Source organism: Vicugna pacos, chromosome 7, assembly GCF_048564905.1.
Source record: "Vicugna pacos chromosome 7, VicPac4, whole genome shotgun sequence".
NCBI lineage: Eukaryota > Metazoa > Chordata > Mammalia > Artiodactyla > Camelidae > Vicugna > Vicugna pacos.
Window position 1 is genome coordinate 18,209,073 of NC_132993.1, and position 26,927 is coordinate 18,235,999.

General features: G+C 49.6%; 1 protein-coding gene and 1 long non-coding RNA gene across 2 annotated transcripts in view; one reads left to right on the plus strand and one right to left on the minus strand.

Moving 5' to 3' along the window:
- Window positions 1-26,927, plus strand: part of PLXNA4 (plexin A4) — a 410,094-nt gene that overhangs the window by 106,464 nt on the left and 276,703 nt on the right. The gene's annotated exons all lie outside the window — the stretch shown is intronic.
- On the minus strand, window positions 21,971-26,797 carry LOC140697536 (uncharacterized). The gene is made up of 3 exons (XR_012074674.1): window positions 26,668-26,797; window positions 25,566-25,720; window positions 21,971-23,577 (listed from the first exon to the last, which is right to left on the minus strand). It is a non-coding gene; the product is annotated as an uncharacterized lncRNA (long non-coding RNA).

Genomic DNA, 26,927 nt, shown 5'->3' on the forward strand with positions numbered 1-26,927 from the left:
GGGGAGAAATGTTAATTGGTATTATTACAGCAAACTGTGTCCTAGTAACACTGCAATTCAGAGGTAAGCTCTCCGCTCCCCTCCCCTGCCTTTTCGGCGAAGATGGGGATTTTGTTCATTTGGCTGACAGCCAGCACAGGGTTTTGTGGCTGGTGCCGGGCCTGCGGGGAGACGTCTCCGGGACTTGACATACATTGCGCAGGCTGCTGGACCTGCGCTCCGTGGTTAGTTTATGAGGGAAGGATGCGGGGGTGGGTGGAGTTGTGATGAATTTGGTTCTATTTTGTGCCCCGAAACCAGACTGGAGGGATAGTCTGTCTGCTCAGGAAGCTCTCATGGGGTGCAGCTTGCAGGGTCTTTTGTGCGAGAATCTGGGGCATTTATATTCAGGGTCCAGCTGAAAGTAAGAGATAGCGGCCCTCACAGCTGGGCCCTCCTAAGCCAGAGCGGAGAGTGAACAGATTAGGAAGTAATAGCCACGGAGTCAGGCGAGTTTTGCTGAACTTCCAGGAGGAAGACAAGAAAGGGGCTTCAAAAGACAGGCTGTCCACTGGCTGCCAGGGTTCAAATCCCGACAGCATTCCTTCCTAGCCACGTGGCCTCAAGCAAGTCTCTCCTCCCCTCTGGCCTCAGTTTCCTCATCTGTAAAAGGGGGCTAGTAAAATCTGCCCCTCTGGGCTGTTGTGAGGAATAAAGTACGTGGCACAAAGCGTGTAGTAAGGACTCTGAAAAGTAAAGCTTTCATGATGAGTTTTTTATCAGGTGTCGTGAGACTCCTAAGGGCTAAGAGTGCAGGAAGCATTGGAAGATGGAAGAATCCAGATTCCAGCCTGGTGGTGCCTGCTGACTGCTTGAACCCAACGCTCAGAAGATAATACTTTACAAATCCTCCAGGTCCTCACTTCTCTACCATGGGAAGAATAATCAGTTTGATTTCATGGCAACCTAAATGTTTTTATTTTTTATAGTGTTTATGGCTTTTAAAAAATTATTATAGCAATACATATTACTTGTGGAAATGTAAAAAAAAAAAAGAAGAAATGCAAAAATGAGAAATCATCTGAAATCCTACCACCTTCAGAAAATCACTCCTGACACGTGAGTGTATTCCTTTCGCATCTTTTTCTATAAACATGTACTTTATATAAGTATTTGAGATAATATAACTATATAATATATACATATTTTTATATTGTGCTTCCCCACACACACACACACACACACTTTTCATTGTGAATATATTTCCATGTGATTGAATATCCTTCAAACGTGATTTTTAATGACAGTCTGGTATTTTATAATGCCATCCTTGCTCTTCTGTTCTGTCTTTTTAAGCTTTCTGGTTTTCTTCTTATTGCATTTATGCCCTGTTTCCTTTTTATCCATTAATTTTTGCTCTACGGATTGGATTTTCTCTGCCTTCTTTCCCTCTAGTGATTTGGAAAATATTCACCCTATTTGAACCTGAAAGTGATTACCCTTAAGTTTTTGAAAGCATATTTAAACCCATAAGCATCAAAGCTGAGACTTAAACAGCATGGTTTTGTTCTTCCCTTCCCCCAACTTTCCAATTTTTGCTAATATGACCTCGGTTTTGAGACTCATACTAATATTTTTACATTATGATCATTTCAGCATTCAGTCATCCCTTTCAAACATTGTTTTTAATATTTTCATCAGTTTTCATTGAAATTATACTAAATATTTAGATAGTTCTAACGGCTTATCATTGCTCACGGCCCTGTCACCCAGCCAGTCCTCACCTGTGAGTTCTTAATTTTGATTTGGTAGATCAGCATTCCCCTTTAAGACTTTCTTTTTTTCTCTTTTTTCATGAAGGGAATACTGGAAATGTGATTTTAAGCCCTCGAATGTCTGAGCGTGTCATTTTGTTGACCTTACATGTAAATGGCAACTTGGTTGAGTATTTTTCTTTCCTCAAAGTTGTTGAAACTACTCCACTGTCACTGAGCAATGAATGCCAGAGAGAAGCCCAAGGCCAACTGGGTTTTGATTCCTTTGTAGATGATCTTTTCCTTTTGCTTGTCTAAAGGTTTACAGAATGTTCTCCAGATACCAAAGAAGTGTTTCTGTATGTGTATTCATGTTGTTTCAACTTCCTTTGCATTACATTTCAATATGCTCTTTCTTTTTTTTTCCAGTCTTCAAATAGGTGTTTATTTTTTTCTGAGAAATACTATAACAATTTTGAACAGCTGTCAGTGTGCTCTTTCAATGTGCAGCCTCAAATTTTCAACTCAGGAAAGACGACAACGATGATGATGATGGTGACTATATGTATATATAGACGTTCGGTCCCTTGGTTTTGTCGTCCAGGTCTCATTTTCTTCCCCTCACTGTCATGCAAGTTCTGGGAAAGCTTTTCAAGTGTATCTTTACTTCTTTAACCTGGTTTTTTGCAGCATCCTTTCTGCTGCTTACTACTTTTGGTGAGGTTTTAACTTTGGCCATTCATGTGAACTTACCTGACTTTAGATCTCCCCTTCTAGATCAGATGTTGAGGACACACTACAGCTGAAGTCTAGATCTGTTTCTATGCATTTCCTGGACGTTGTCTACTGCTTTTGGGAGCCAAGTTGAGTAGCTGCGAAAGTTGAGCGGTTGCCAAAGAGACCGTGTGGCCTTCAAAGCCGTTCATATTTACTCTCTGGTCTTTTAAAGGAAAACTTTGCTGACCTCTGCTCTTTGCTTTGATTTTTTCAGACAAAAGTCCCCTTGAATCTAACTGAAAATCAAATTAGAGAATTTCCCAAGCATTCTCTTTCTTTCTCTTTTTTTCTTTATAGTAAATCTATCTCCTAAGAAGATATTTCTTATGAGTCTTTATCTTTTTTTTTTATTTTTTGGATATCCTTTCTGCTATTTTTTGTTTGTCCAGCCTTACAAAGAGAGGTTGTGTGGGGAGGTATGGTGGACATACAAGAGAATGTGATATGGGCTTCATTCCAAAATGTTTGGATTCGCAATCCCACTCTCTCTCTTTCTCAGTCTCTCTCTGTATTTCACTGAAAAGCCAGATTCACCCTCATAGTGAGTGATCTGTGAGATTAGCAGAGGGTAGGATTCATTCTTACCATTTTATGCAGTAAAGGAAAGAGAGAAACTGAGGCACAGAGAGGCTATGACAGTATATACAACAATTTTGAATTTAAACACAGCCTTCCTGCTTTGAAGCTCCCAGTCTCACTTCCCAGCTGGTAGCCCACCTCCAGTTGCACCTCCAGTTGTCCTGACCTGATTTAGTTCCACCTTGGTGAAACCTTGTCTGGGGCCCTTTGACACCTGAAGCTCTTGAAGGTTACAACACTGTCTGTCATTCCAGGGGTGTACTTGAGAGAGCCCCAGGAGGGAGGGGTGGCCATGCAGCTAATTTTTTTCCATGCAGCTCTTTTTGAAAATATTTGGAGAACTTATAACTTGAATTCTTTTTATGTTGTACATGAATTGTACATAGCCATAAGTATTTTTACCAGTGGCTGCCATCTTGTAATTCCCACACTTGGACTTTCAGAAGGAGAAGGTGAAAATGTTTACCTGCACAAAGCTGGGTATATTTTCTGTATTCCTAACAGAACATCAAATGTTGTATGAAAGTGGTACCCTTCCCCTATGCATGTCTTCACAGGCTGGCAGGGTCACTGCATTATGTGCGTGTTTGTAAGTGTGATCCTGGGCGGGGGAAAGGGACAGAGAAGGGGCAGGGTGTGGGTGAACTTCTTTGTACAAACGTGAATTTGAAAATCAGGCATATTTGCAATTTAGTCAGCTCCAATTATCTGTGCTTCTGGAAGGGAGATGTGATGCAGGTAATTGAAACCAGCAGATGATTAAAGCATTATTTCTGCTTTGTTCTGGGATAGTTTATATTAAATGCAGAGGAGCCTTCCAGTTTCACGTCGGGCTTCCCGTCCCCCACCCCGGCGGGTTTACCCTCTGGTCTTTGCTTACTAGGGCTGGTGGTAAAACAAGCCCGGACTTTCCCACACACTGACCATCGGCCTGAACATCTGGGGGAGCAGGACTCTGAATTGCAAATTCTCAAGGGGAAGAAGCCCACACAAGACCTCCTTTCTAGACCCTCATCCATCTTCTTCCCAGGACATCACTAACACCCTCTTGTGCTTCACCTGAAAGAATCTTACCAATCAAATTACTCCAGCCCACTTACTGCTCTCCGCTCTGTCCCTGGCTTTCCTCTCTGTACTGCCAAGGAAATGTGATCTCTTCACTCCACATTTGCTGCCATTCAGTTCATTCTCAGCTTCTCTTGAATGAGAGATTATGACCAAAGAGGCTGAATTTCAAGGCGGGAAAGAAGATAGGGAATCTCTTCCTAAACAGAAAATCTTACTGGTGTTCAAAGCAACATCTTATTTAAATTCTTGCCCTGGTCTTTTCCATGCAATTTTTAAATAAGGGCTTCTGTCCCAGAAAATTGTCTGCTCACGAGAATGTGTCCCCAGAGTTGCTATCCTTGTTCAGGAGAGCAGTCCAAAGGCTCCAAGAGCTTTGTGGCTGGATGGCTGGTGGCTGGTGGAAGCCGGGCCCCAGTCCCATTTGGTCAAGCCGTGTAAGTGCACATGCCTCGCCCAGCCCCACGGAGATGTGTGCGTTTCTGCTTACTAAGCTGCATATTTGCGGGCTGTAATTGCATCCCGTGTCCCCACAACATTACAGACATGAAAGGAAAATGAGGGCTTTGCACGTTCCCAGGGATGTAATTATGGTAACAGGCAGAGCTCGTTTGCTGTGTTGTCCTGTTGGGCGTGTAGCCCAGCTCTCCGCGGCAGCAGCTCTGGGAGTGGATGGGCTTGGCAGAGGGACCATTTCCCAACTTGGGTTTCTTGGGTGACTTTTGATTGAACTGTCACGCTGATACAGGAAAGGGCAAACATCCTAAGTATACACCTTGGTGGACTCCTCCATGGAACCTGTACCCCAATCAAGAAATGGAATCCCCAGTCCCCAGAACCACCCCCCAACCCCATTCAAGTTACTGCCCCTGCCCTCCCCAGGGCCACCCTACTGACTTCTCACTGCACAGATTAGGTTCTCCGATTTTGTGCTTTTTTTGTGCTTTATACAGTCACGCAGCACACACCCTCTCGTGTCTGCTCATTTTGCTCTCCTTTATGAGATTGAGCCACCACAGCACATGGAGTTGCAGTTTGTTCATTGTTGTGTTTCCTAGCATTCCACTGTGTGACTCTACTAAAATGTATTTTTCCGATTTATCGTTGATGAGCATTTGAATGATTTCCAGTTTTTGCCTTCTACTCTTGTGTATGTCTTCTGGAGACCATGCATTCTGCACTTCTACTGCTGATATACCTAGCGGGGAAGTTGCTGAGTCAGTGCATGTACGAATTCAGCTTTTGCAGACACTGCCAACTATAGACTAGATGTATTTAAAGGGCTTTGTAGTTGTGAGAGGCTGGTTAACATCCTCACCAGAAAAAGCAGAAAGGAGGTTGCTTTTCTTTTTCAGACAGCACAGTGTAGTGGATCTGGGTGGGAGACAGACCTGAGTATATCAGTTTGATAAGTATATATTGAGTGTCCACTGTTTTAAATGCTGGTCAGTATTAGCTTCCTTTGGATGCTGTAACAAATTACCACAAAGTTGGTGCTTAAAACAACACAGACTTACTCTCCTCCAGTTCTCGAGGTCAGGAGTCCACAGTGGGTCTCAGTGGGCTGAAACCAAGGTGTCCACAAAACCGCACTGGCTCCAAAGGCTCTGGAAGAGAATCATTTCCATTTTCTTGCCTTTTCCAGCTCCTAGAGCCGCATCCCTTAGCTCACAGCCCCTTCCTCCAACTGCAAGGCCGGCAGCATCGCAGCTTTAAATCTCTCTATTCTGTCTTCACATTCCCTTCTCCTCTGTGTAGTCAAATCTCCCTCCACCGCCCTCTTTCAAGGACTCTTGTCATTGCATTTAGGACCCATCCACATGATCCAGGATCATTTCAGGGTCCTTAATCACATCTATAAAGTCTCTTTTGCTGTATAAGGTAACAGTCACAGGTTCTAGGGATTAGGGCTTGGATGTCTTTGGGAGCTGCTACTCAGCCTTCCACACAGGGAGATGCCGTCATCTCTTGATTTTCACCATGGCATCCATCCACAGCACCCACCTTCATGAAGCATCATCATCCTACATCACAGAGTCGCCCAGTTGTCCTGCTACTCTCTACGATGCTTGTTGCATTATGGGAAAAGGCCACTGGATGGGACCAGAGAAGTGTATTTAAAGGATAGATGACGATTTGTTTCATCAAATTGTTAATTTACTTTCAGTGATAACAAAAACTCTCAAGTGGACAGGAAAAGAAATATCAAAATACAAGACACCTTAACTGCAATGTGGGATCTTGGCTTGGGTCCTGGAACAGAAAATGGACACCAGTAGAAAAACTGGTGAAATCTGATTATAAGCCCATAATTTAGCCAATTTTGTCTTAGGAATTGTACCATGGTTATGTAAGATATTAACATTAGGATGAAGTATGTGCAGAAGCTCTGTATTCTCTCTGCAGCTCCTCTGTAAGTCTAGAATTACTTCAAAGTAGAAAGTTAAAAAAAAATGCAAGGCACTCAGGTACCAGTGGATAAGCTCCAAATTCCATCTGTTTATGTGACATAGGAGACAGGGTCCAGTGTTGGCAGAATGAATTTAGAAGATCTGAAAAGTAATGATGAAGTTTAAAAATGCATGACCATTTAAGTATGAATGGAGGTTGGCAGGATGTGAGACAAATAAGATGGTGTTCGTTATCTTGGTGGGAACATGTGGGTCCTCTCCAGTCCCACCCAAGTCCTCCTGAGGGAGCTGGAGCTGAGCTGAGGGTGGTCCTCAGGTGTGAGTGGAGAGGGACTCAGTCTCTGATTGATTCATCAGCTCCTCCCCCTCCTTCCTTCCCCACCCCTCCTCCCCTCTCTCCCTGGCCCCATCACTGATGGAGCTCAGTCTAAGGGCTCCCTGGTGGCCAGCCACCTCACAGCTGAGTTGTTATCTTCCTGTCACACACTTATCTGGGCACGGTTAGAGCTTCCTAATAAAATTTGTCACTGACTGTAATCCCATCACTGTCCAGACCCAGTTGATCAGCCCCTCTGGTTGTTTTGGCTTTGCTCTGCACCTCCGGCCTCTTCAGAGGAAATTGGTAGAGATAGGAGTTCAGAGAGAGCTCTTGGCCTTACAAAGACAGAACAGAGAAGAAGCCAATGAGGACCACCAAATACTTCTACGAGAATTAGATACAAATGGCTCGGCCTCCCTCCTGCTGCCCGGTCAGCCCCACTTCAGGCCCATCAGGGACAGAAGCAGGAAAGGGAACATCTTCTGTTGTGGGTGTCATGAGCCCAGAGGCTGGGCTCCCCCCCATTCTCCTGACAACGCTACGTGCTCCCCACATTCATTCTCAGTCTCCTGAGCTGGGGGGAGGGGATGATGGGGGGCGGGCACAGAGGCGTCTGGTCAGCTTACTCGGAACCAGGCACCCACACCCCACACTGGCTGTGGAGTATCTGGGCCATGTGCCCTCCCCTCTGCCAGGCTCCAGGGAATGTCCTGGCAGGCTTCTGTGATTGTGTAACTCTCTTCACAGCTGCGTGCTTGATGCACAGTTTCGAAGCCTGGAAAGAGAGAGCATGTGGAGAATGCAAAGGGGAAATCCTCTAAGGGGCACCTTCACTCTGCAGCGAGATCGTGGGTGCCCCCAGCAGACGACAGACTGTGCCTGGTGTGTGCACGTGTGCATGTGTGAGTGCGTTGGGATTTGCTGCGTCTGTAGGTGTCAAGGCAAACAGACCCCCCGCCTGGCTGTGTGTGTCGGGGGGTGTGTGTGTGGTGTGTGTGTGGTGTGCAGACCGGCCCGCTTGTCTGGAGCTGGCCCTTCCTCCCCTCTCTTCGTGTTCTGCTTTGCCGCACAGCTGCTCCCTGTCTCCCTCTCATCCTCGGCACCATCCTGGGAGCCAGAAGCCCCTCCTGCTTCCTGAAGGTAACCCTGTTCTCTGTGACTCTCCATTTGTCTCTGTAGTTCTCCTTCCTCAGCAGTCAGGAGGGCTTCGTGCTCTGTCTTCAGGCACCTGCCAGGCTGGAGGCAAACACTGGAACGGCCAGGGCAGCCGTGGCGGGTACCTGCTGTGTATGTGCAGACGGAGCCCGGTGACGCTAGAGGAGGGCAGGCGGCACTGCCTCTCAGAGCTGCCTGTCTCCCTGAGGTCCTGCCACCTCTGCAGTCAGGAGGTGGCACCTCTGCAGCCTCCAGTCATGGCCCAGGGCCAGGATGCAGGGAACCGGCGCTGCTGGCCGGAATCAGGCCCTGCGGGGGCACAGCAGGAGCTGTAGGAAGGTGGACAGCTCACTGTGGGGACAGGAAGAGGGCTGCCCTAAAAGAGCATCACAAACCAAGTGGCTTAAACAACAGCAATGTATCGTCTCATAATTCTGGAGGCTGTGTCCCTGGACCAGTGACATCAGCATCATCTGGGAACTTGGCAGAAATGCATCTTGGAAGGTCCAAGATCAAGGGGTCAGCAGGGTTGAATCCTTCTGGGACTTTTCTCCTTGGCTTGGAGATGGCTGTCTTCTCCCTGTGTCTTCACACGGTCTTCCCTCTGCACCTGTCTGTGCAGATTTCCTCTTCTTATAAGGACGTCCACTGTAAGGCCCACCCTAATGACCTCATTTTAACTTAATTACCTCTTGCAAAGTCCCTATTTCCAAATATGGTCACGTTCCGAAGTACCGCAGTGAGGATTTCACCATAAGAATTTTAGGGGGCACAGTCCAGCGTATAACAAGGCCCTCTCTGCTCTGCCTGCTCTCCGTAAGGCCATTTCCCTGCCGGCTTCTGGCTGGAGCCGGGGAGTGCACCGCACTGAACCCTTGATCTTCCTCCTGCATGGCTCATGAGGCAGCTTTTGGTTTTGTGGCTCGCAAATTAACTGCAAAGAAAATGAGGAGTTTTGAGGGGGGTGCTATTCTTTTAATAATTTTGGAGAAGGAGAAGGCAATTCAACGTAGTGGCACGAACAGGAACTGGGGGGAGACAGGAGTTGTGTGGCCTCCATCAAATTACTCCACTTCTCTGCACGTGTTTTCTTATCCATCCAGTGGGGCTGTTGTGAGAGTTAAGTGGGATCATGTGTATGACACGCCCGGGGCAGGGCTGGCACATAGGAGGCGCTCAACACTAACTTGTTTCCTTAATTTTCTGGTGGTACTCATGCTGCTACCACCGCTGCAGACAGGACAGTGTGGTGATGACAGTGGGGTGATGACAGACACCTTGCACCCAATAGGCTTCTGGTCGAAAACCTGCTGTCCACGCACGAGAGCTGGGACAAGCATGTGCCGAGGGCTCAGGGCAAAGCGAATTCTGCTGCTCCTGAATAAACCATACCCACATGTCATTTCTGCTGATGCAGTCAAAGGTAAAACCTCTGTACATAAAATGGTGATATTTTCATTGAAAGCAATGCTCAGTCTCGAGGGGAGGTTTGAACACAAAATTTGAAAACACTCATTGTGGGCAAAGGATGGAACCAAAAAACGGAGTCCCTTTTCTCTACAGGGGTGGTTCTCAAACTTTAATGTGATTCCAAATCACCCAGGGGCTGGTCAAAATACAGACTGCCAGGCCCCACCCTCAGAGTTTCTGATTCAGGATCCCGAGGAGGTGCGATCCTAGCAAGTTCCCAGGTGATGCTGACTTTGCTGGTCCAGGGGCACAGCTGGAGGGGCCCCGCCCCACGGTATTAGCCCCCGGTTAGGGTCTGTAACACATTTTTCTGCAGCCTGTGCTGTTTTTGCTGTTGTCCTATCTGCCTGATCTGATTTTTCTGCTCTCATCCGGGGGGTGGGGCAGGTTTGTTGAACCTTCTCCATCCTCTCTGATTGACATAGGATTTCCCCTGTTAATGGACAACTGTTTCTTGGCCTTCTTTTTCTCTTTTCCTATTTGGGCCCCCAGCTACTTCACCATGACCAAAGAGTAGACCCCGTGGGCAGCTCCCTCCCTGATGCCTGTGCTGACCCCAAATAGGTGGAGTCAAAAGCAGCATCTTTCCCATCGCCATCCTCATCTTCTGTACCCCCATGTGCCTCTACCCCGGCACATCAATTCCCCAGCCCCAATTCCCTAATCACTTTGCCAGAGTAAATAGTTGCTGGTGTGTGGTGACCCAAGGTCATAGCCAATGGAGGAATGTAATTAGGGTCTTCATTTCTGATCATCTTGGGAGCTGTCTTCCAGCTGATACTGGATTCTCTGGTTCTCTGCATGGATGCTCATATCCTCCCCAACCCTTTTCCTCCTGAGACCAGAGAGCTTGGGTTGGAATAGAGTTGCTCATGAGCAAATGCCAGTGTTGTCTTCCTTTGTGTCTTTCCTCACATGGAGGGAGAGGGCAAAACATTGTCTTCCCAGGGGCTGGGAGCATGGTCCTCATGCCTCTCATCCTACACCTCATTGTATGAGAGTGCCCTTCAGTGACCATTTCCAGGAGGAATTTGAGCCTATAATCTTGTTCTGTGCCACATCTTTTTGGACAACTCAGCACCACGTGGTCACCATTGCTTTTCTGGTGTTGGACCACCTTATGATTTTTTCCTTTGCCATTGGAGCACTACTAATTTGTACTTGCTAGGGATGGGCCTGGGTCAGCTCCCTGGCTTGAGAAGGCCTTCAGGTCCTGGGATGTGTCATGGAGGGACCATAACATGGGAGGCAGAAGCCTTGCCTTTTATTCCTCCATCTTCCATCTCTTGATGCTGGACTGATGTCCCTTTCTCTTAAGTGCATGGTGCCGGGATGCCTTGGTAGGGGAGATGATGACAGATAACTGCTTTGGACTTCTTTGGGAAACATTCCCCCTGGTCAGAACAGGGGAGGAAAACATCTTCTTGCCTTTACTCGACTCCTAAAGCTTAGTCAGAATCACTTGTGTGTCCTTCCAGCATGCCTCTTTGCAATGCGGAGGGGACTACTGGGGAAGAAAGAGGGCGGTAAGTGTACTGTAATGTTTTAGTACCTGATGCCTTGAGCTTCATTTCAGAAGAATGTCCAGTCTAAGCCTGAGGGAAGTAGAAGTTGTACTGATTTCAGAAAAGGAGGCTCATTGGCTGTCATCTCTAGGAAGGTCATTGCTGCCATAAACTTGCACAGCCCACACATGCCACCCCTGTGTCTGTGCTGACCCCAGCCTGCTATTCCCAGTCAGTTCTGGCTCACTGAGGCAGCTGAAGAATGCAAACTTGCTCTCCCTGAGTGGAACTGACACAGCCTTCCCTTCCAGGCATCCCGTTGGGTCCAGGAATCAAGCTCTCACTGACTTCTAGTCCTAGAAAACTCTTTACAGGCAAGGATATGTCCTTGAGAGCTCACCCCACTACCCTCTCCCCCCTGGACACATCAGGCACTGCTAACAACAAAATGCAAGGGGGCCCACAAAAAAAAGGCCTTCCCTTGTTGGAGAGCAGTGCAAGAGAGCCCTCTTTAAAATTTTGACATGGGAATAGGGTTCTCTGTTGCATGATATTTGTGTTTCTGTCTGTTCCCACGTGTTGGTAAATTTCCCCAACTGTCAGAGGACAGGAACCGTCTGCTCTTTTAGACTCTCCACCACAACCACCTCCTAAGCTGTCCAGCACATCGGTTCATATTGGTGGAGGTGATGCCGGTTGGCAGGGCAGTGGCCACTACCTCCAGCTCCCATCCTGTGGAAACCCCCAGAAACTTCAGGGCGGGAGTACAGTGAAGAGGGACCTTCAGCCAGTAGACGTGGAGGTGGGTCACTGCTCAGCAGGTGGGTTTCTGGGCCAGCCTGGATAAAGCGGCAGCTGTGAAGGGTGAACCCTGATTCCATGTGGTCTGGTCTCACTCCACCTGGCCTCTCCCTTTCCTTCTGTGCATGGCCTCCTGTAGATATAGGAGCTAATGGCCATTTAAAAGAAAGGGGGTCGGTCTTGTGGGTAAGGGCTTCCCCTGAATTAGCAACCAAGACCTTTGAGTTTGCACAACCCCTATTTTGAGGGATGGATACAGAAGAGAGTGTCATCTGGGAATTGTCCTCAGGCTTGAATCATCTTTCGGAGGCCTCTAAGATGTGGCCTCTGCCTGGGGTCCTGAATCATGAAGCAAGACGGGGAAAGAATGACTCACTTGGGCCTCTCTGGGCCTCCAGTTTGCCCAGAGCAGCTCCAGGTCAAAATAGAACAGAGTCCTCACTCAAGGACATGCAGAGATTGTTCTGGAAGTTCAGAGAGAGGGCTGAAGAGGCCCTCTGTGGGTATCATGAGTCCACCCTGGCTCCCTCCTTGGCCATCGTCTGTGCGGCAGGCTGAGCGGGTTCCTCCAGCCCCGAGGGTGCTGCAGGGAGGGGAGGGCAAGGCAGGGCAGGGTCCTGGCCTTCCTGGCTGCCCCAGTCAGCTCTCATCCCTGCAGCTGCCTGGTGGGGAACAACTCTCCTCAGCAGCTAACTGGTGGGAAGAGTTGGGAAACGGGGTGAGGGGAGCGTGTCCACTTGCTGCTGATGAAACAGGATTGAAATTAATGAGCTCTGAGAGGTCCCCCATTAACGCAGGAGTCGGCAGTATGTCAGAGACATTTCTGGTATCCGTCCTCCAGAGGTCAGCCCGGGACAGGCAGAGCTGCTCTCTTGTTCTGCCTTGTCTGTGGGGAGACCTGCCTGCTCCCCAGGAGGGGCACTTCCTTCCTTTTTGAAACCTTTTGGTGGGAACTCATAGTTGAGGAGGAGGAGAAGGCCAGCCTCTGATGTGGCTGTTTCTGAGATCTATGGAAACTGCACTATGGAGCAGGACTGTGTAGCTGCTTTGGGTATTGAGAGAGCGTCCTGGACCTGCATCCCAACCCCATCTCTCTTAGTAACTTGCTGTGTGAGCCTCCGCCTCTTACACAGCCTCTTTGATGTCAGTCTGTTCATCTGTAATGTGGACGGCCCCCAGGGAGCAGTCCTCTTCCTTCCTGGAGGGGGGAAGGGACTCAGGAGGTGAAAAATAGGAGCTGGTGTCCAGGAAGGAAGTGGACAGCGTGACTAAGAGAGGCGTGTCATCTGGTGTCCTTAATCTGGAGTCATTGGCTGAGGCGCCCGGCTGGGCTTTTGGAGGTTTATGAAGTCTCTGAAATCATCTATAAAAACAGTGGGTGAGTGAGAACTTTCCAGAGTCTTTGGGAAGATTCTCAGAGGGGTCTCAGTGCCCACAGGTGAACACTGGCAGCTTTGGGTGAGAAGAGCTGCCACTCAGTTGGAGGATGGGCCTCCCTTCCAGGCAGCGTCTGGATCAGCAACTGAGCCTCTTGTCCAGGGGACTGAGGACACCTTGCTCCTGATTCTGGGTCAAGTTTGGGGAAGACAGAGAACCATGAGAAATAGAGGCTGTCATGTGTGACAAAGAGGGACAGACTTCCAAACAAGGTACACCTGCCTCTTTGCCCCTCTGTGGGCACAGAGCTGGGGCTGTGAGACCAGGGTATGTCCCTCCATGTCCCTGGGCCCCGGTTCCCCTGCAGCGGGTCAACTTAGGGGAAAGCACTGATCAGGCAGGGGGTTCGGGGGCAGGTGGCTTCTCTAGCTTCTGAGCCCCTTTGGGTGTGGACCTGGCAGCTCCTCTTTTGTTCTCTTGGCCTAGCTCAACTTTGGGCTGCTCTTATTTGGGGGTGTCCCAGCGACCCCATTGAATATTATCAGGGACCAAGTTGGCTGCTTACCGGGAATCACAGTCTCAAACCGTATGGCTCTTCATGTGAGCCAGGAGCCAGGAAACTGTGAAGGAAGATGGTCAGCCGGGAAAATGGGAATGAGGTAGAGCCATAAGCCTGAGCTTATGTGAAGTTCCAAGGTCAAGGTTAGGTGTGACCTAGTGTCTGTCTGTCTAGTCAGCACCTAATTTTCACCTCATTAGAAAAAAGGGGCTTTGAAAAGGCTTGACCTCTGATAATAAGCCAGTGAGTGGTTTGTCACCAACTCAATTCAGTTCATAGCAATTCAGCTGAGAAATTGTGAGTTACCTGTTGTGTTTTTAGCACTTTACCAAGCACTGTCAAAGATGTAGAAGAAATGAAAGGCACAGCCTCTGCTTTCAGTGAGCTCATTGGTTCACGGGGTAGAATAAACATTTATACAAGGAATAGCTGGAGAGAACCACGGCGAGGCTACGTGTGAATGTGCATCTAGAATTCACTCTCTGGTCACGTGCTCTTCGCTGGTTCTTAGTTTCCAACTCGTGGCTTCCGAGAAATGAAGGAAGCCAAAGTCTCACCTGTCTCTCCAGCTTTCCCATGTTAGGTCTGAGAGCATCACCAGTGATGGCTTTGTAGACAGATGGGTGCAGAGGGAATGAGGTTGCACCTGGTTAAGAGGTGAGAAGGAGGGATGCTTATTAGATCAAAGGTCGTTCTTTCTGAGAGTATGGATTCCTTGTCTTGCCTCCATCCCTTCCACCTTGCTCCGCCGCTTCTGTCTTCTGCCTCGACCTAAGCTGACCACGTGACTGGGCACTCTCCTCAGTAAACCCCGGTTCTCCAGGGTAAAAAGCCCTGAGGTATAGCCTATGCCATTTTCTGTGCTGTAACTGTTCCCAGCATGGTGAGCTCCAGCTACCAGTGGTTTAACAACCAGATCACAGAACTCCTAAAATTGAACAATCGGCTGTCCTGAGCTGGCACACCACTGCGAGTTCCCTCCCTGTTGGTCAGCCCTGACCACTGCACAGAGCACTGGGTGCAGGTCTGATTGGCAGAGTGGTGGCTTCCATGAAATACCAGCTCAGATACCCCCGGGCAGCATCCACTGGGGACGGGAAGTTCAGGGAAGAAAATGTAGCTCCATTTGGTACCTATTATACCAAGAGAATGATTAGAGTCAGAAACTGAAAACGGAGAGAGAGAGCGTCGGTGTGGTTGTTTGAGTTCATAAACTTAGGAAAGAAGCTAGTCTTTTTGAGGTCTGCTGTGTGGCCTGGACAGAAGACTGGCTTAGATGGCCTCTGAGGACTATTAAATCCATTTTTGGAACACTTATATGAAACCTTCTGATTGGTTAGGGATCAGGACCCCTCTGTTTTCAAGATGGTGACCCCTCACCTTTCCACCCCTTCTGCTGAGCCCATCTTCCTCATACTTTTCAGTCCATTTTGCTCCAGGGTATCCCATTCCTCATCTACAAGACATCAGATTACCCCAGTTTCAGTTGAAAAATCAGTACTTAAGAGATCAAAGCTTACCTTGTCCCACGTCTCCCTGCCTCCCCTCCACACTGAAATCCCTGAAAGGCTGGGGAAGAGTGTGTACCCATCCACTGGGTACAGTGGGAACAGAGTCCAGGGGGCACTGACTCTTGGTGCCTGTGAGCAGAGAAGGAGGGCAGGAGGTCCAGTTCAGTTTCTCCAGGTGATGTGCTGTTCCCTCTGGGCTCCTGAGGGAGCCGGGCAAGCCAGCTGAAGGTCTCTAAGGCGAAATCAACCAGAAATGTCAGTCAGGCAGTGGAGCGGGGCCAGAAAAATCAATGCTGAATTCCTGACGCCAGGAGGGCAGGAGAGGTGGGACAGATCGAGAGCATTTGTTTGCAATTCTAATGTAACAAATCAACAGATCACTGGGCAAAGATGCCCAATGAAAGTGCACGTGATGGATCTGGGTGGGCAGAGAAAGGAAGGGAGGGATGGAGTCCAGGCACGGGGTCTGCAGAGGAATTCAAGGTATTTGTGTCCACGGTAGTCCCCTGCTGCCAAGGGCGCTGGCGCCCCGACCAGCAAGCCTTGGGCTGGAATCCTAAATCTGCCATTTATTCATCATGTGGACTTGGACAAGTTACCTCATTCTCTTGTTCCTTCATTTTAATAAAATTCAGACCAGGGAGGGGTCTTGTGAGGATAAAATGAGGTCGCCAGGATAGCTGATGCTTGCCATACGGAAACAGCTGTTATTTTATTTTCTTATTTGAAACACATATTATAGTGACTGGGCATATATACTTAATTTCCTTTCCCTTCTGGGGGTAGTTTGAAGGCTAAGAGAGAGGGAGAATCTGGAGTTCAGATGCCATCAGCTGGCCGTTTGAAGGCCTTCATCCAGTCTGGGCCCTGCAGACGGAATCAACAGATCTCACTCTTCCCTAATTCTGCTTTCAAACCCTGTTCTAGCTGTGCGGCGTGGGGCAGATTTTAATGGCATGGGGCCTGCCCTTCCTCATGTGTAGTGACGGTGGCGGTGGGTGTCAGCTTACTGGGCTGCCGTGAGGTTGAAATAGAAGACGTCACGGGGATGTTGGTGGTTCTGACCGTGCCTTTATAGCTGTGCATGAAATGCAGTCTCTGGTCTAAGGATGCTACACATAGTACCTACTTGAACTACAAACAACTGTAAGCACCCAGCACTGTTACTCACTTACGGCTCGGGGGAGGGCAAGTCAGTCTGACCGGTTACGCCGAAGACTACACCTGGCATTCTCGTTCTCGGTCTCGGCCACTGGCCGCCCTGCCTCTGGCCTTCTCTTCCTCCATATGAGCTGGTGTGCACTCGTTAACCTGATGCAGAGCTGAGTTGGACCTGACTGGTCCAACTCAGCTCAACTTTCAGAGCAGGCAAACAGTCCCCCTTGTCAGGAACTTCCGAGTTTTACCCTTTGAACTGTGGCCTTGATTGTACCACCTTATCATGTGAGCCTGCGAGGCTGTGGAAAATGTGGATGTGAGAAATGCCATTATCTATTCAGAAGGGGTGTCACAGTCATACAGGGATGACCATGTGCTGTAGACTGAATGTTTGTGCTCCCCCAAATTCACGTGTTCAAACCTAAGACCCAGTGTGATGGTATGAACGTGGGGCCTCTGGGAGGGACGGAGGTGATGAGGATGGAGCCCTCATGAATGGGATTAATGTCCTCATCAAAGAGGCCCCAGAGAGCTCTCTCCTGCCGCTTCTGCTGTGTGAGAACACGGTGAGAAGACGGCCGCCTACAGACCAGGAGGAGAGCCCTCACGCACTACAGGCCGTGGACAGCCGAGTTCTCGATGTGGAGAAGACAGGGAAGGTGTATGGTTGGGGGCTGCACGCCCACGAAGAGGCACACCCTCACTCAAACCACCAGTCCCTCTCTCCCCTCTCCAAGACCAGCCGTCGCACGGCCCCGCTCCAGGCTGTCCGGGGTGGCTGGAACGTGCCTCCCTTTAGATGCCATCACCATTCCGCAAACTCCAAGTACGGCACCTGGTCCGCTTTGTCTGGAAGGGATGCGACTCCTGATGACAACGCCCAAGGAAAAAGCGTTGTTCAGAGCGGGAGAAGGTGCGGGTTTGGTTTGGTTTCCTAATTTGAAGGAGAGAAGTCCGTGTGGGAGAGAATTTCAAAACAAAACTGTCAGATTCTAGAAAAGAACATTTAACGAAGGCTGAAATTTAGCAAGATGATGCTTTTAAGTTCATCTGAATGTTTTAGATTGGGCTCAGTTTGTAAGCAGGGCATTTGGGGAGAAAGAACAAAGTCGGGGTCCCTCCCAGTTCATGGACGTGTGTGTGGCCCTGTTGGTGCCTGTTTTATTCACGGGTAGTACTGACGCCAAACGGGTCCGTGGTCCTCTCTGCTCACTGATAGGATCGGCCTATTATTGTGTTTCTTGGATTGGAAGCACACATTTTTAAAAAGAAGCCATACCAGAGATGTTTTAATTTGAGAGAAGTGCCAATTTAGAAAATGAAGGGGAACCCTGGAGATGCAGGTCTTCGGAAATTTTCTCTGCTGAGTCCTACAGTGACAATATTTTCCCTTCCATGTCATAAAGAAAGGATACAGACATGAGGTTAATTAAGAGGGATGTAGCTAAAGGAAGGCTGAGCACAGAGCAACCCAGGGGAAACGCGGCCGTGAACACCAGCAGCATCGCCGTCACCTCCCTTGATGCCTATTGATTCCTGCACCTGCAGAGAGACAGACTGGGGCCCACTGGCAGCTGCAAATTGACTCTGGAAGCATCCAGGGTGAGAGGGCACAGGAGGCACCATCATGAGACCGTCAGTTTCTCTTACCATTCAGAGGGAAGAAATGGTACCCAGGGTGATGGCGGAACTGGGGCCTAGGGAAAAAAATGGCCCAGTGGGCTTTAACTTCAGGAAGCATGACTCCACTCTGTGAAGGCTTGGGTCTTTAAGATGCAACTGGGAGCAGCCCAGAAGATGGAAGTCTTCCCTCAAAGGGAACTGGGTGTGAAAAAATGATGCTGCAGATGGGATTTGCTGTTGCTGTGGGAAAACAGCCACAAAGAAAGGAGGGGCTCTGAGCATCAGTGAAGGAGTGTCTTCCAGTTGGGGACACCATCCTGTTCCTGCACAGAACCTGAGGGTGCTGGACCATGGGAGGTGCCAGGGTGTGAAATGAGGTGGAGGGGTCTGCTCTCCCTGGGACCTCAGCCTCCTCCATGATGAAGCCCAGAGTAGTGGTCAGATGCACAGACAGGGCAGCTCAACGTACCGATTTGACCTCTCAGAGCCATGCCAGTCCCAACAACCCATAACCTTAAGTCTATCAGATCAGGGCAAGGGGAGACAATTGGAAGAAATCAGGCGGCAGTAGGCACTGCTTCTGGGGGCAACCTGGTTCCTGTTCAATGCTCTCCTTCATACTAAACTGAAAGCTTAGAAGCCTGGGACCGTCTTTGTCTTTGCCACCATTCCACGCATGCTCGGTACTTCGCCCAGGGCCTGGGGCTCAGTGTGTGCTTAATAAGTGCTAACTAAATGCATGAAATGAATTAGCGGAGGGGGACTTCTCTGAGTGACAAGTTGCGGAGGACAAAGGTCAGCATCTAAAAGAAAAGCGAAAGAAGAGCCCTATGGAGAAGCAGCAGATTGGAATCCAGAAAGCAAGCGTAGGTAGTGGGGAAAGCTGCCCACTGGGGAGGAGGAAGAGTCTTGAGGCTTTCCCAAGGAGGAGGGGGCGGAAGGGACATCTGCTAAAACTTCTGAAAATGGGTTGGGTGCTGGGGCGATGCTTCATTTCCATCTTTCCAGGTTTCTTCCCCTTTGTTTCCTGTTTCTCTGCTTGCTTAAAGCAACCTTACACACAGCCTGCAGGCTCGCCCCGGCTGCTGGCGTCCCAGGTCTCGGTGGCCCTGAGACTTGACATCCAGACTGGGGACACCAAACACGTTCCTTTCATCTCCAACTCTTTGCTCCTGACCGATAACATTTCTCTACCTCTTCAGATGTGTCCTGGATGTGTCCTCGCTTTGACCCTGGGTCTCCCAGGCCAGCCCCAAAGGCAAGTGTGAGCACTTAGGGCTGGGCTCCTCTTCAGATAGGATGAATCAATGGTCTCCAGCTTCAGTAGGTCTGGGGCCCCTTTCACCTCTGACTCTGACAGTGTGATGACTTGAGGCCGGGACTGTCACCCTCGCATGCAGTCTCCACCCAGAGTGTTGGTGACGTGCTACTTTGATAAACAGCTGGCACTCCTTGCCCTGAAAGACCTCTTTCCAAACGCAGCCGGATGGAACCACTGGCCTCATTACCTGGGTCTGCCTTTGGGATCTTCCGTCTCTGACATTCAGCCTTTGCTGGCCGTGGGCAAATCATTCTTTGAGAGGCCGTGGTTTCTCCAACTGGTGGCCTAGCAATAGGATTATTATAGGACTGAATAGGTTCTTTAAATGTAGTAGATTCAGGATATTTATGTTTATATGTACATAAATATACACTGAGCTTAAAAAATAATTCCATTTATTACTACCTAAAAAGGCAGAGTTTAGTAGAACAAGCAAACGGACATGCTGCCTTCTACAGCCTTGGGATCCGTGGGCGTGTCCTGCGCTTCCCGGCATGTGTTCCTCGCTCAGGGACATCAGTGGGAGGTAAGCAGATTCTGTTGTTGTTCTCAGCTCAGTTCAGTGAGCAGGTCTGAGGCACACAGTCTAGTCCAGGCACCATGTTGGGCACTGCAGACCCTAAAAGAATTAACCATGGCCTGAGGGGCTCCCAGCCCCACTTACAGCTCAGTCTTCCAAAATACCATAATGGGAAGCATTTGTCCAGGATCTCATAGAAAGTTCAAAGACAAAGCCAAGTTTAGAAATCATTTTTAGAATTTGCATGTTGTTGCAATGCAGGCGAGATGCAATCTCATGGAGCAGGAGCTAGCCAGGGAGATTGTCTGGGATGAGTCAGGAGACTTGGACCCTCGCTCTGTCCCTGATGGGAACTTACCATATGATGGCAGACAGGCCACACCGTTGTGGTTTACCAGGGGAGGAACCCCGAATCCACTATTCCTATGATGTGATCAAGGAGGATAAGTGAGTCTTTAATACTCCAAGCCTTGGATTTTCCCATCTACAGTGTAAAACGGAAACAACAATGGAATGCTGACCTTCCCTGCCTTACATGGGTTTTAGGAAATAAAATGTGAGAACTGCTGTCAGGATATTCTGGAAAAATAAGACCATAAGGCATCTGGATTCTACTTCTAGAAGTAAGTATTATCCTGTGTATCCACTTCTTTGCTCTTCCTTCCCTTTGTACCAGGTGCCCCAGCGAAACCTATAAAGCCCAGCATGGTGGCGGCAAAGGGAGTCAGATACAATTTTTAAAAACATCCTACTTACGGGGCAAAAATCCCTCGGCAGCAACTGGGCCCTGACCTCTGTAGAGTTGGCTCTTTCCTCAAACAAGTGCCTGATAATCACCCTTCACGGTGAAATATTTGATTTATTCGATGGAGGTTCATTGGAGGGCCTTTAGAAGAGGAAACTGTGTAACGACATTTGCTAGCAGCTTCAGGGACAGGGAGGAAGGGGCAGAGAGAATTATGACCACACACCCTTGGAATTGTTATCATATTAAACCCGTGTTCCACGAGTGGATAGGTTTTCTGATGCAGTTGGGTATCTTGCCTCTGGACAGTGAAATTGCTATCCTCTGCCGCAGAATAAATTACCTGTCAGGCTCTTTTAAGCAGTTTCAGGATGGTTAGTTTGAAGACAGCAGCACACGCTGGGGGAGGCAGGTGGGGCTCGGCGGGGAGGACGTACTTCCAAAAGTTGCCGGTTGCGTGTCATAGTGTTATTTGCTGTGTCATGTTGATCTGGTGCGATGTGACAGCTGCGCGGGAGAGGCAGAACCTCAAAGGCTTGCGAACTGCCTGCCAGGTGTTTGTCTGTGCACCTTCGTCGGTGGAAGGCAGTGGGGAAGGTAAACCAAGGCTCTCTTTTTAAACACAAGGATCCTGGCATTTTCCTGCAGGTTGAAGCTCAAAACTTTTACGGTGGCCGCACTGTGAGGAAAAGGGAGAAGGGAACTGAATCCTGTAAAAACAAAAGTGTGTCCTAAGGCAATAGGCCCAACCTCATGCAGACCCACACACGTGCACGTGCATGCGCGCGCGCACACACACACACACACACACACACAGAGTAATGTTTTCCAGTTAGCCAGCCAGCATATGTTATACTAGTCCTATAAAGCTTCAGAAAGAACACACTGTTTATTTGGTTTTAGGACATTTTCTGGGGTCAGGAACCAGATGCTTTTCACCCTGGTAATCCCCCAGCCAGCGGGACCCGCAGGTGAAAAGGCACCTGTATTAAAACATTTCCTCGTGGCTTTAGGGAAAGGGAGGAGAGAGCAGAAAGAATTATTACCCCGGACTTTGGTTGACCATCTATTGCATGGTCTGGGTTCAGGACTTGCCCCCTTAGCCAGTGGTTTGCAGATATTTTGATTCCAGAAGCTGTTTGAGCCACAGAAAATGCCTTTCCTTCTCCCACAAGCATCCCCAGCAAGCGTGTCACCCAAGGTGGATAGTAAGTTTAGTCGCACAATGACGTATGCATATGCATGTGTACGTGTTGTACATGTACATGTGTACATTCTTGTATGCATGTTTGTGTATACATGTATATAATATGGATAACTAAATACATTACTCACATTTGTGTTCTAAAGTGCGGATGGTCACCCCTTTTGGGAGACCTGTCTGCAGACAGCCTGGAGGATCTCATGAGGCTCCTAGAGATGATCTCTTTCTCAAGGGCTGACCACCGAGCCCCAGCAAGGTGGGCCTGCAGCATCTGTGGTCCATGCGTCTGAAGCTCCCGTACCTGCCAGCTGAGGTGAGAGCGTCACGGCAGCTGGATGTCTGGCAGAGCCTACTTTCTGCTTCTCAGTTCCCTCCAGGCCAGAGATAAAACGAGTAGTGCAGTTTGTGAATGAACCAGGGACGGTCAACATTCTGGCTGATAGTAAAGCACAGTATACGTGGTAATAATTGTGAGTCAATGCTTGCTGTCTGTGATAGAGAGTTTCAGAGGGACTGGACAGTTCGTTTCAATCCTGGTTGAAGAATGAATATGTCCACATGCTTCCTAGAATCGTGGCCTCTTAAACAAACCTTCAACACCATCCTGTCTTTCAACGACTTACTGTTCAGCAGTGGCCAGCTGATTTGAAACAAAACTTTTTGTTTTGATATGCTGACCATCAGTCATAAGGACATTGGGGGGGGAAAAAACCCCATGAGATCAAGAATAGAATTGTCAACATAAAATACATCTAAAACTATACAGAATTATTATTTTTTCCCAGGATTATTATTTTTTAAAACATCTATTGGGCTGTTAGTAGGAGCCAGGCATTGGGCTAAGCCAGGCCTGTTGCTAGCAAGTGGTAAAGATCAGATACTACCGTGGTCTAATATCAGAGTCCTTGATTTTCCATTACACTGTGTGACAATTTAAATGTATGTTAGACTAATAGTGAGATTTTTCTGGCTAGAATTATCATCCTATGCTAATCCACACTGCATGTTTAGGTGGGGAGCCATTCCGTGTGTAGCTGGGTAATGTGAATAGGAGCTGTGCTGCAAATGAAAACATAGTGTATCCAACACCCCCTTTATGTTTGCTACGTCATTTTAGACCTCAAATGACAGGGGGCTGGAAAATAATAATAAAAGAAATGAGTGCTTATTAAGCACCTATTACATGCCAGGCACTGCGCCCCACACTTTAGGCATGGATTGCGTCAGAAAAGCGCGCAGACAGTCGCCTGGTATTACCTACATCTCGTGGATGAGGAAACTGAAGCTCCACACCGTTGCATTTTAACCAGTCTTTAACCTCACATTACCAGCATATGCTTTTGGCAGGTTGTGTGCAAACCCACATGTGTGCTTTCACATCAGCAAGTTGTGCTGAGGCGTTCCTGCAGAGAGGGTCCCAAAGACAAGCTTCTCGCAGCCATGGCCAGACCCCCCCCCGCCAGCAGGCCCCCGGGTCAGGACTGACTGCCTGTCAGGAGAGGAGTCTTCCTCCCACCGCCGCAACCACAAGCTGCATGTGGCTCCTGCCGCGTCCCCTTGGCTGGCCTCCAGCCTCCCCTCCAGAGAGCCCTTGGCTTTCTCTTGGCTCTTGCCAACGCCACTGTCCTCATCTTCAACTCTCGTTCTCAGCCTGCTGACACTGCTCAGGGTGGCTGTCATCGTGGTCCCCACTCTAGGGCTTCCTGTATTTTCAGGTTGTGGGCACTCAGTGGCTTGAGTTAACCTGGGGACAGAGAAATGAGGGAGACCTCATGCACTGGGCGGTGACAGAGGGAGGAGCTGGAAGAATCAGTTGGGACAGAGGGGGCTAAGGATCTCCTGGTTCGGAGGTTGAGATCCGGGAGCTTTTTTTGCCTCAGGTGCAGCTCTCCTCCCATTCTTGGTCCTGAGTTGCACAGGCACAACTCACACCCACACACCACCAATTATTGCTGCTTCACTTGTGCGAATGCGTGCATCTGTGTGCACTGCACACACACACACACGCACTGTGGCCACATCCCTCCCTGCTAGATTTCTGCCCCTCACAAGTCAGTTTCATCAGGGTCTCTAATGATTTTGGCTCAGGACCATGAAGGAGAGGAAATGTGAGCTGCTTTCTGGCAATTGACAAAGACCCAGACTTTTCAGGATCTGATTTTTGATGCTCCGTGCCCTGAATGTTGTGTTTCTAGAAAGTCCTTTAAAAGTGAAACAGCCAGTGCTAGTTGGTGGGTCACCTGGATTGGATTCTCCTCCACAGGGTCAAGTAGTAGCCTTTTTCATCTGAGGACTCAGGGAACCAAGGAAGGAAGGACCTGGAAGGGGGACCTGGAAGGGAACGCCACAAGCATGGTCTGCACCCGTGACATTCAGTCAAAGTTGAGAACAAGTCACACACGTGAAGTGGAGCATCCATGGGGCGCTGCAGCCAGGAAGCCCAGTCAAATCCAAGCCAGGTGCTCCACACAGCTCCTGTCATGGTGCCATCTGAGTGGCCAACAGTCCAAGTGACCTTAGCCCTGAAATGCCTGTCTCCGTGGGTGGAGTATGGCGGCTGGGAAGCCCCTGCATAGACCCACGCCCCAGCTCGAGGGAGGAGGTGAGGATTTCAAAGGTCATCCCTGACATGTAACAGCCACCCTTTAGCCTCTCTCTTCCCCCTCTCCTATTCAATGACCTTCTCACTAATTTCTGTCCTGTGCTGATTTTAGGTCTCCCAATGTCTTTTGGGTGGTCAACTGAAATTCAGGGCCCCGATTCTTTATGTAGCAACTTAGAAGGGGGCTGGAATGGGAACTTTTCTCTGGGAATTGCCAAGGATTGAGAATTGAGGGGAAGAGAGCCTTGCTTTGACTGGGACCTTCCACCCCTCTGGCTCCTCCTGCTGTGTTTCCAGTAGTGGCGGCAGCCCTTACAGCTAGGGTGCAGGTGGAGAGCTAGCGTTCCTGGAGTGGCTGGCTCGGTCCCCACTGCTCATAATCTACGGGGCAGGCCTTCCCCTGTGCCCCGCTCCCCGGGCTCCAGGATGGCGAGGCGACGTAATTATCCTGGGCAGCTGCACGGTGTTCATTGCCATGGCCTTACCTCATCAGTCGCCTGTTTTTCACTCTAGCTGCTTAAAATATAAACCAGATCCCTTGTTCCCCCAGTCGGACTGCCTTCAGAGCGGGACGGAGTGAGGTGTGTCATGCGTCCTCTGATTTGCAGTGTGTTTGGGTGATTTCCAGGTGGGCACAGGACGGGGGAGGGCAGCTCAGAGTGTGCAGAGGGAAGGGAGCTTGGCTTTCTGGGGACACCAGACCCAGCGGGTGACTTTGACAAGTTGTTTGCCTCTGAGGCCCCATCTGTGGATTGGAGCAAAGCCTGTAAGTTGCCAATCATTTTTGTGGGAATTTGAGGAGTCTGGAGTCTGTGCAGAGGCCCTGAGCCATAAACCCTTCAGTGTGGTGTAACGCTGGAGAACGTCGCGGCCACTGCTGTCTCCGTCCCGAACCCACTGAGCTGTGGTTGGAGGCTGGGTGCCTGTTTCCTGCTGGGCTCTGACCCAGCCCTCGTCTCTGCCACACAGGGCTTATCCTTGGGCGTCAGCTCAGAGCTTTGCGAGAGGCAGGAGAGGGCAGAGAGTAGGGGGAGGGAAATGTGTGCAGACTCAGCTGATGCGCCCACAGGAAGCCATGCTGGCGCGCTGGCCAGTGCCACCACGTAGCCCGCGGGTACCCAGGGGCTCACCAGTGCACAAGTGAGCATCCCCAACACAGGCAGTCCCAGCACACATGCAGACACGACGACTCCCACACTCCGTCAGGCGGTGGCTCTAAGTCTTCCTGCCACTTTCCACTCTCTGGGATGCCTCTCATCTTCCTTCTTTCCGCAGCCCCTCTTCCCTTCCTAGGAGATGGGGTGACGGGAGGGCGTTAGTGGTCCTCCTGCCGGGGGAGGAGCCGGCCTAGGCGGGGGCCCCCACGGATGGGGCTGGAGGCTCCATCAACAGCACTGATTAGAACAGGCTGCAGCAATACAGAGCGTTGTCATGGAAACCGGCCCTTGATGTTGTCCAGATTTCAGAATCTCTCCCCTCTCCCCACCTTGGTTATTTTCCTCCCTTCCTTGTTTTTATGCCCAAGGCTATTGCTACACATTTGACAGAAGTTTGTGGGCCCACAACCAAGAGTGAGGACCACAGACCTCCGCCAGCCTCCCCTATGCAGCCTCCCTTCTAAATGGGGACTTGACCCTGCATGGCCAGGAAGCCTGAGGCAGGGCCCATGTACATCCTGCTCTGATCCTGAGGATACAGCCAGTGTGTCCGGATGCCAGAAGCAGAATCTGAGGCCCTGGGATGTGCTCTCTGTGCATGGAGGAGGGTGAGGGAGAGGCAGGTAGGCTAGGAAGCTACCCCAGCTCTGCCTGCTCCCCGGTGTGGCCCCAGAACAGAGCAACTGGGAGGTGGATTTGGGATCCTCATCACAGGTTAAAAACCAGAATGGGACTCTGGTTATCATCACCCACAAGGCCAGAAGTCAGGTGTGACTCAACTGCTCCACCTGCGTGGGGGACACATCCTCTACCTGCTCTGCACCTGCACCTCGTCAGGGTCATGCTCATGTAGCTGAGGGAGGTGAGAGCCACGCAGGGTGTGCCATTCTGACTCCGACAGCATCACCCTGCCTCTGTGCCTCAGTGTCCACAAACAGCAAGATGGCGATCATTTCCTCAGGTTGACGGCATCCATCCCAAGGATGGTATCAGGCTCAAAAGAGACAACAGAGGGCAAGCTCTTTGGAAAGGAACCAGTCTCATACAAAGGGAGGAAGGCATCGTCACTGGGAACCTGCCGTGAGGTGGACTTGGAACTGCAGGACTTACGAAGAGCCCCAGGCTGGCTTTCGTCTTGGAGAACCCGCACTTCTCAGTTTGAGTTTTGCTAAATTTCTGGGAGAGACACTACACAGTGCCTACAACAGTACCTCCACTCACCTTCCCTCCCTCTTTGCCTCCCGCTGTGGGCAGCAGGTACTGGTGTGGCAGAGATGCCAACAGGCTGGCTGATGTGGGCTGAGCCCAGCTACAAGCGAGCTGGGTACCTAGGGT